The sequence below is a fragment of the Manis javanica genome, chromosome 9 (genome assembly GCF_040802235.1).
Source record: "Manis javanica isolate MJ-LG chromosome 9, MJ_LKY, whole genome shotgun sequence".
Classification (NCBI taxonomy): Eukaryota; Metazoa; Chordata; class Mammalia; order Pholidota; family Manidae; genus Manis; species Manis javanica.
Genome location: NC_133164.1, coordinates 2,897,581 through 2,907,654, shown reverse-complemented (window position 1 = coordinate 2,907,654; position 10,074 = coordinate 2,897,581). Strand labels below are relative to the sequence as shown.

General features: G+C 46.5%; 1 long non-coding RNA gene across 2 annotated transcripts; it reads right to left on the bottom strand.

Moving 5' to 3' along the window:
• Window positions 1–2,638: 2,638 nt before the first annotated feature.
• Window positions 2,639–9,853, bottom strand: LOC108390024 (uncharacterized). Of its 2 annotated transcripts, XR_005063122.2 has the most exons (4): window positions 9,436–9,853; window positions 6,707–9,098; window positions 5,192–6,512; window positions 2,639–4,840 (listed from the first exon to the last, which is right to left on the bottom strand). It is a non-coding gene; the product is annotated as an uncharacterized lncRNA (long non-coding RNA). The 2 variants fall into 2 exon arrangements; XR_005063121.2 differs by lacking the exon at window positions 5,192–6,512 and having other exon boundaries at window positions 2,646–4,840; window positions 9,436–9,759.
• Window positions 9,854–10,074: the final 221 nt, after the last annotated feature.

Here is a 10,074-nt window from a genome sequence, read left to right as displayed (position 1 = left end):
ATATAAGAGGCACCGTTGTTTTGTGTATCATTAGGAACGGAAGGAAAACACTGCCAATTAAACAATGAGCCAAGATTTTCTTTTCATTTCAAATTTCTGATATCTATTTATTGAGTTTTGTAACATACTGAGGTGTAATTGATATAAAATAACTTGGCATATCTTAAAAGTATACAGTTTGACATACTTGTATATCTGCAAAGCCATCATCCAATCAAAAACATGAAGTTATCCACCACCTGCAAATATTTCCTCCTCTCCTTGGGCTGCCCTTCCCTGGCTTCCTTCCTTTCAAACCCCCCACCCTTCTCCCTGGGAAAATGCTGATCTGATTTCTGTCTCCACAGATCAGCTTGCATTTGTGAGAATTTCGTTTCAGTGGAATCATGCAAGTTCCTTTTTAATCTGACTTCTCTCCTGCAGCAGTTATGTTGAGACTCATTCATGCTGTGTATCAACGATCTGCTTACCTACTGCTGAGCAGTCTTCCATTGTGTGGCTAGACTGGCTTGTTGATCCCCTTGCCTTTGATGGGTTTTGGGGTTGCTTCCACATTTTGGGTATTGTAAAGTAACCTGCTATAACATGTCTTTCCATATCTTTGTGTGAAAATATGCTTTCATTTATTTTTTTTATGACCAAAAATATGTCATAAATGTTCTGTGTGTGTATTTGCAAGCACTGTGTATTCCAATTGTCTATGAATATCAGTTAGGTTGGTAGTGCCATTCAAATCCACATCCTTACCAATTTTCTATTTTTTCTACCAATTATTGAGAGATAGGTATTGAAATCTACTGCAGAGTTCTCTGTTTCTCCATGCATCTCTGTCAGTTCTTGTTTCGTGTATTTTTAAGCTCTAATAGTTACATAAACTTTTAGGATTGTTATGTTCTCTTGAGACACTGATCCCTTTATAATCATCAAATGAGCTTTTTTTTAATCCCTGAAGTGTTTTGTTGACTGAATACAGAGGGGTTTTCACTGTCCCATCATGTCATAGGAATAATGGCTAAGGTCACACACAGTTAGGGGAACCGCTGCCTGGCCGTCAGTGCCCAGGAGGTGCACACAAGTTTCAGAGATGTCAAAATGGGAAACCTCAGCATGCGTTGTATACCTGACATCAATATAATATTGCATATTGACTATACCTCAATAAAAAATTTTTTTAATCACATGTGCTTACAGTTGATGATATTCAGATATTATACAGTGTTTGAGAAACTATTTGTAATGGAAAGCTCTGGGGAATATTCTCTGGCATGTCCTTCATTGGCCTTAGATTATGTCCATGCAGATAGTCCAAGTTCTGTCCTTGGGTGATGTGGAGAACGGGAAACACAAGCGTGGGCCTGGCCGGGTGGAGCTGAGAGGTGGTGTGCATGCCTCTCAGGAGGGACGGCGGCTCAGTCCTGGGCCCCAGCTGCCCTGCCCACAGGGGGATTCCTTCCTGTGCCAGCCTGGGGGTCTCTGGATTCATTCTGTTAAAGATTCCCTTACCCTTGTAATTCCTTCTGCCTCTGGCCGTCTCTAAGGGAGGCCCCACCGCACAGAAAGATGCACAAATAGAAATCACCATCTTTCCCTCAGTCTGCTCCTCCGGGGCTGCTCTGACTCCCAGGGGATGGAACGAGCATCAGTACGCATGTGTGTGCACCACACACACACGCACGCACGCACGCACACACCGTGTCTCACGGAAGTCAATCCAAATGCCACAGGAATCCGTGCTTCCCTTTACAGCCTTGCCCAAGCCCTCTGGTGGGTCCCATCGCTCCCGTGCAGCCCCTCCCTCCCCTCACAGCACCTGTGCTCCTTCACACTGAAATCCTCAATATGCCTCAAGAAGGTTTTCACTGATTCAGGCCTAGAATGCACTTAACTTTTACACTTACATCTAGAAAACTATTTCTCAATCTCTATGACAAACTTCACGTTGTTTCCTGGGCAGAGACTTCCCGCATCCCTGGCAAGGTTAGGTATCCCCTGCGTGAGCCCCCTCCCTGCCCGTACCTGCACTGAGGCGAGTTCACTGGCCTCACACGCTGACTGCTTATCTGGCTCCTTCTCTGAGCTGTGTCCTGAGAAGACAGACCTTGTTTTATTAACCACTCTTTCTCTGCTCTCTGTCATTGTGCCCCAACATGTCACATGATCCATGCATGCATGTGGGCCTCCTTACCCACCTGACCTCTTCCCAGAACCCCCTGTCAGCCTCCCCTGTTCCCTCAGATCCCCATGAACAGCGTAGGTGCCTGGGACATTTGTGGGTGCCTGGGACATTTGTGGGTGCCTGGGACATTTGTGGGTGTCTGGGACATGCTTACTTCTTGTTCCTTCTGCTGCTGCAGCCCTGCAGCAGCCTGTCTGTGGCTCATGCAGAGGTCTGTGGGCTGCCCTGTCCCGTCATCTGTCTGGTGTCCCGCATGCCCCAGTCTTCCTCGTGACACGTTCGTGCTTCACATGCACCCTCAACACTGCCCTTGGGTGTGTGCCTGCAATTCTCAGGTTATCTCGTTAACCCTCCATGTAATGGGAGGGGATATTTACCTACCCTTTGGAAAAGCAGTATTTCTGGGAAAAGAGCCCAGATTCCTGGCAGAGTGTAACCAGGAGGACCATTGCCCTGAAAACACAATCACACCCGTGCTGCACCTGCACAGAGTGTTCAGAGGGACTGTGCCCGAGAGCCAGCTGGTCCCGCGCAGCACGGGGCACAGGGAATGCTCACTGGGGCCCGGCCATGCCTGCCCGCTCTCTAGAACATTGTGGCACTCATCCCCTGCAGCAGAAGTAAGGATTTGCCTGTGCTCACATGGCTAGATAACCAAAAATGAGAAGCTGGTAAAATAACTTTGAAAACTCAGCGTTCATGTAGCTAGAATTATGTTTTCAGTTCCCTGACTTTTAATTATGGCCATGCTTGCAACAGGGGGGTCACACTGATCAAGGATTTTGTAAATCAGAAAAAAAGATTTCAGAGAGTCCAATTCATGCTTTTGTCTATTCACCTATTCATTCGATCTTGTCAAATACTGGTCAGTTCCTGTGTCAGAGGTGAATAGAAATGAATAGAGTTTGATTCAGGGATTCCCAAAACAATTGAAGTTGTTATGGTTTTATGTATTATCCAGAAGTGAGGAACTTTTCTTAATCTACTTATTTGAAAACTCAGGAAAGTCATCTCCAGTTTGCTTTTGAAATTCTTTGCCTAAAACTCAAGTTGGCATTTTATTTTTGCTGCAACAAGTCCTGTTGTACATTTTCAAAGTCAGCAACTTTTATGAACAAACATCTCCCAAGCAGCATGCGTATAAATACAATCCTGCTCTCTTTAGGTGTAATCCCTAGATCATGGTGTTAAAGACAAATTTTAAATAGTCTTTAGTCTGAACAAGTATGTTCACATTCTAAGTGAAATATTCATTTCATTCAGATGTCCAAAGGGGTCCCAATAGATACATTACTGTTCTGAAAATAAAGTGTTTGCATGTATTGCCTCAGAGTAAAGTATTTAGAATTTTAAATTTAATGTAGCTTGCTTTCCTATTTAATAGAGCAATACCATCGCCCAGATAATAAACACTTCAGAGGATTTCTTTCAGCTACACAATTTTCAATAACTCATACTTCCTGAAGATTTATGTTAAAAGAAATAAGTCATCACCACATTGCTTACATTAATTCCTATGAAGCCAAATTAAAAATTCATTTTGGGCCTCTGACAAACCTTTTATATTAAGGATGTTTTAGCCGTATATTAAACTCATTTATGTGAGAGCTAACAAAAGCTGTATACTTGAAGCCCTTAATCATAGACAATGCTTTCAATGTGTTGAAAAATTTATGTTATCTTTGCCTTTAAATTATTTAAAAAAGGAAAGACAAGACAGACCTGATTTGTCAGCTGGCCTAACCCCTCCTTGGAAGTTTCTAGTTAATTTCTTGTCTCCCGTTGCCCATCTGTGCCCCCAAATCCAACAGAGATGTTTTCAAAAACAGTTTCTGCTCTAACAAAACAAGAGTTTATGATTCACTTTCAGACTTTGTTCTTTCAACTAACTTGTTTGTTCAGGAAAACAGATTTCTAAGACTTGCACACACAGCAGGATCTTTGTGCCCCTGTTTTTAACTCCTGCCTTGCTCAGATGACAGGACTTTTGGCCCATAAAACATGCATTAGAGATAAGGGGAGGAAAACATGATAATCTTACGGCTTCCTTTATGCCACCATCCGTGGCATGGGACAAGTGTAGGCACATAAAATGGTCCAGTGACCATGAACGGAAGTTTCTAAAATCACCCAACCTGGGGGCAGGTGTTTCTGCCTTGTGCATCTCGCGTGCAGGACATGGCAATGTGTTCAATTTTGATAAATTTTTTTTTTTGAGAGGGCATCGCTCATATTTATTGATCAAATGGTTGTTAACAACAATAAAATTCTGTATAGGGGAGTCAATGCTCAATGCACAATCATTAATCCATCTCAAGCCTAATTCTCATCAGTCTCCAATCTTCTGAAATATAACGAACAAGTTCTTACATGGTGAACGAATTCTTACATAGTGAATAAGTTCTTACATGGTGAACAGTACAAGGGCAGTCAATTTTGATAAATTTATCAAAGCTATTGGTACGCTCCCAAACGGCGCAAAGCCTGACCCCTCATATACTAGGTCCTTTGCCCGGCTCTGTGCTGACTGCCTACTTGGAATCTGTCTTTTGCTCCATTTGGTTAAAGTTCGTGTCCATCTTCACTCCCAAACCTCCATCTGCTCGGAGCTCTGGACAGAGGTGGTATGTCTTCAAGCCCAGTTACAGAAGACACTTCCAACTCCTGCACATGCGGAGAAACAGACAACCATGGAGGGCGGGCCATGCGCACTTCCAAGCAGGGAAAGAGACGCAAGGGACCGGGCATTCGAAACACCTTTTCCTTCAGCAAGAAAAAGAAAAGGGGACGCCGCTGCCCAGCACCCCGCCGGCGCCACTGGGCACAGGGAGGCCGGGGTCGGCGGGGCCCCGAGGGTTGCCTGCGGCATCAGTGCGGGTGCAGGCGGCCCACCCGACTCTCCTCTGCACTCGGCCCCCGTGCCCTCCACGAGCTGAGATGAACAGAAAGCAAAACTGAAAAGGCCCGCAGAGGCTGGGATTCTGGTTTCTGCCACCCCCTCCTGGCAAGACAAACCTGGCAGGGCCCTTGACCTTTGACCCATGGCGTTCTCGTTGGCCACCTACAGTTGGTGGCACACGTGCTGTGTCCTTCCCAGGACTGTTGCAGAGCAAATAAGAGGCAACCAGGCCAAACTGAAGAGACTCTGGATGCTCTTCCTCTTTCCTGATGCACTTTTTCCAGATCTTTCTGCAGCCCCCCGGCCGCACCCGGCTCCCCTCCTCCAACGCCATCCCCACGGGCCGCTGCTCCCAGCCTCCATTCGTGCTTGTCTTCAGCAGTGCCTTCTCCTTTCCTTCCTCTGTGCCCGTTTCCTGTTCTCTCCTGCCCTGCTCTCTGGGTCAATGAGCTCAGAAAATGTGCATCAAAGATTATTTTACCATTTTGCCCTAACTGGCCAGAAGAGGAAGAATAGAGCCAGATTAATCTAAATTAGAAACGTTTCAGACAGACCCACAACTCTGCCTGCTAGGGAATGACAGACACGGCTATACTTAGATATCTTTGCTGATAGATGAGAAATCCTGTGCAATTTTCTGCTATGAGTCTTCAGTCTAAAAATAAGTGTATTCTGAGACACCAGATTCATTTTCTTTTAATACACAGGTCAACCACAAAAGACATCTGTGTGTGTGTATGTGTATGCGTGTGGTTAGCTGTGACTTTGTGTGTGTGTGTGTGTGTATGTGTGTGGTGTGGGTAGGTATGGGGGGTGGTGTGTGTGTGATGTGTGTGTGTGTGTGTGTGTGTGTGTGTGTGTGTGAACATCCTTTTCCATATACTGCCTCTGCCCTGTGTATTCTGATCCGGGGGACCTGGGGTGGCTTCCTAGAATGAATGCTGTTAACAGGCACCCCACAGAATTTTGATGCAGGTGGTCATTTTCAGATTAGTGAGGTTGTATTCAAATCCAGTTTCATATTAGATTCATCTGGGGGACTTTGAAAATAAGGGTGCCTGATGTCAGTCTGGGTCCAGGCATCAATCCTTGTAGAATCCTCTTGGATGGTTCTGGAATTCAGCCAGTCTAGAGCTATTGACTGCCGGCTATTGACTTTGGGCTCAGAAAGCCCAGGACTGCCGTCAGAGCTCCGGCACTCAGCTGTGTGACTGCACTAATTAGAGGGCCTCTCTGGGCCCCTGCAGCCTCTGCAAGCTGGGGACATCACTCCCCCTCAGGGCCTGGGCAGTGGGCTCTCCATCCTGGACGCACAGGACATCACCAGGGTGGTAAACCAGGCTGGGCCCCACCCCAGCTGAACCGGAACAGGTAGCGGCAGTTCTGTTCTCAGGGTTTGTATTGCTTCCAGAGCACTTCACACCGAGGACCTGTGGGCTGCAGATTAAATGAGGTAATGGATGGGTGTCCGCACCCTGCTCCTTCCAAAGGAATCTCAGCTGGCCAGCTCTGTGGCCTCACCGGTGGGGAGGGGCCCCCGTAGCATGTGGCGCGTGGTGCCTTCTCCACCCTCAGCAGCCCCACAAGGCAGACCCTGTGCTCTTGTGCCTTAGATTCTCTCCCACACTTACCAGCAAGTGTTCCTTTCCCAGGATAGATAGAAAAAGGGACAGAGCATGTCAAAGGAAGGTATGCCCTCTGGTCCCTTGGCAGCCATGCCTGTGGGTTTGGGGGCGGCCTGGAGCAGCCAGCGCTCACTGGCAGCTGCACCGCCCGCAGCAACAGGTGAGGGATCATCTGTGGGAAGCAGGCAAGCGTCCAAGTGGGACAGAATATTCAGGAGAGAAACAAATAAGGCTTTCTTGGGTCCACAACAAGAGAGGAGAAGTTGAAAACACCGTATGTGGTATCAATTAATAAAAACTTTGATTGCAACCCGTTGCCACTGTTTTAATTGACTTGGGTTTAGGAGCCGATGAGAAGCCGGGAGCATGTCCGATCCTCATGGTTTTTCAATTTGCAGTCTCTCTTCGTGGGAGAGTTACTGATCTAATGCTCTCGATTTTCCCATCTATGCAATGGGCATTTCTTTAGTATCCATCTGACCTGAGAGCTGGTGTGATATGTATGAACAACCAAAATCATGTGACTAATGAAAAATCTCTTAAGTCGTATGTGAGCTCTCAAGGTTTCACCCACTTAGGCATCTAATTAAAAAGAAGAAGAAGACAGTCTTTTGTTATATCCTCACCCCATACATAAAGACCATGCTTTCTGTGTATTTTTACAAAGCAAGAGATCCATGTAAGTTTTATGTTCACTACCCACTGTAATAATTAAGTAACAAGAAGCTATATGGAAAGTGATTCTCAGGGCGAATCAGGACACTGACAATGAAGCAGGGCCAGTAACCCTGCTTTAATGAAATGGGGGGTCTAATCCACTCACTTGGTGAAGATTTTAAATCAGACGAACAATGAAATGTGTTCCCATATCAATAAAACTCAATTCTTTACCTTCTTATTATGCAAAACAATGAGCCTGGGTCCCTGGAGAAGACAGCACCTTGCCTAATTGTGTTTTCTTCACGAGCACCTTCCAGCCCATTCCGTATGCAATTGTGAATACATAGGTCTGTTATGAAAACTCTGCTCATTATACCATTAGGTTGCATCGATGGCATTTTCAGTAGTAAAACAATTTGCACTGCAGATACATGTCTATGGGAAATTAGGGGAATGGTAGGGCTTAATGCATAAATGCGAGGAATTCATGTAAAGTAAGTGTGGTGCGCAAGCTGCACTTTTTAGTAATCCTTCTAAATCTGTATTTCATCCAGAAAGCTTTTATTTCAAACCAATCTAAAAAGTCAATAATCATTAAATATGCAGAGACATTTGTGTGCTTCCTGCTTTGTATTTCATTCCAAACGAGGCTCTCGGTGTTCTGTCTGCGTGTGCGTCGGCTTTCATCTGCGGAGGACAGGGGAGCGTGGAGACAGATTCCACCAGCACACGGACAGCAGCCCTCCCTGCCCTCTCGGAGAGGTTGCACAGCACAGAGAGCAAGCCCTGCTATCCCTTCCTTGGGCCCTTGAAGAACGAGAGGACGAGAGGAGGAGCAAGCTTATTGCTGCCCGTTGTCCGGTGGCAGGACTTGCCAGGCTGCCCCTTGCTGCGCTTTCCAGGCGGGCCTTTCCCTCCCGCCTGATGCCCTGCATGCTGGCTCAGCAGGCACACTGGGTCTCCCCATTGCTCGATCTTGAACTGATTTTAGTTTGTCTGCTTTGCCCCTTGACATGTGACAAACGGACAGTGCCCAGGGGTTTTTCCTATGCTCCTTTCCTTGAGCTCCTGCCTGCTCCTGTGGATTCAGAGGCCCGGCTTTCCCTTGGCAAGGTGACCCTCTTTAAGGGCACGTCCTGAAGGAGAGGTAGTGGACCTCCTCTGGCCAGGACACGCAGGGCACAGAAAATGATTGCTTGGTATTTGGCCTCGGGAGCCACTCATTCATCACACAAAGTCTTTATCTCCGTGCATATCCTGGAACAATACTCTTAAATAAATACTCTCTGAGGCATTTTACTCCATGGCTATTTACTTTGCATTTCCATGATCTCAATGGAACACAGAAAGGGAGGAGATAGAAGCCTTGGCAAACAATAAATTGCCACCATCTACGCACAAGAGGACAACTGTGAGGGATATTGTTTTGTTTTAAAAGCGAGACACGTCACTGACCTGACACAGTGCATCTGTGTGCAGACCAGAATCACTTAGGAAATTCCTCTTGACAGAGCCGGATAACCCTCTGCCTCAGAGAACAGAGCCCGTGTGGCTTTGGAGGGAGACACCCTGGTTCCAACCTCCAGCCCTGCCCCCTCAGCCTCGGGGTCTTGGGCAAGCCCTTGAGATGTTGGGTCTCAGTTGCCTTCTACAGTCAAGGTACGGATAGGTCGCCCTCCTTCTCCATAGAGTTGTTCTGTGTTCAGAATGAGACAGCCTGCCCTGACTGCGCAGGGGTCTGGACATCCAAGGAAATAAAGGCAAAGACGTGAATTAGCAGCCTGCTTTAAAATGATGACCCTAACACTATTGGCCAAGATTACTGGCATCACCGTCATATTATTATTAGTTTAGATTTTTTTAAAAACCTGATGCAGTCAAAAATCATTTGAAGAAGTCACTAAGCCCACAAATAAAAACGAACATCAAAATTTACTTTAAACGCACCTGCATTTGTCAATGAAACCTTTCCTGCCCGATTTAACCACCTCTTCCTCCTCCTTAACCTTTTCAATCAACTATGATCACAAAGATCCACCCTCAACAAACACACACAGGCTCCCGTGAAAACCTACCAGAGGGAAACACAAAGAGGAAGCGCTTGTAGGACGCCTCAGGTTCTCTGCGTTTGTCAGACTGACCGCATTCCTGCTCTCAGAAGGCATGTGCTGATCCTATAACAACAGCCAAAGGTAGGCTTCCCCCCAGAAGGCTACCGGACATTTTCCTGGGACCTTCGGGTGGGGGGTGGGGATCTATTTTTTATTTCATTTAAGGACAGTGGGGAAGATCCAGGTATTTAGATGTAGATTCTGAATCTATCTGTAATGGCCCATGACCGGGGCAGGTTAGAGAAAGTCACACGTGTTCAGTCACAGCTGCGCTCGTGATCCGAGAGAGTGTGGACACAGCCTGGCTGCCCTCCAGGCACTGGCTCTTATCCACGGCTCCTCACTCACCCTGGTGTACATTGTACAGAGTAGAATGTTTTTTCAAAACAAACACAGGAGCTGGACTGAAACAGCTCCACCCTGCTTGGCCAATGGCCCAGTGATTCCCTGGTAGACCATGCTTCCAACCCAACTGTCCTTTTGTTCAAAACGTTCTTGGAACTCATCTTTCACAAATTCTCTTCCGAGGGTACGGCATGCTTTGGAATATCCTGAGGGAATGAGATCATCAAACTGTGGGAAGGCTATGAGTTTTGGAAACAA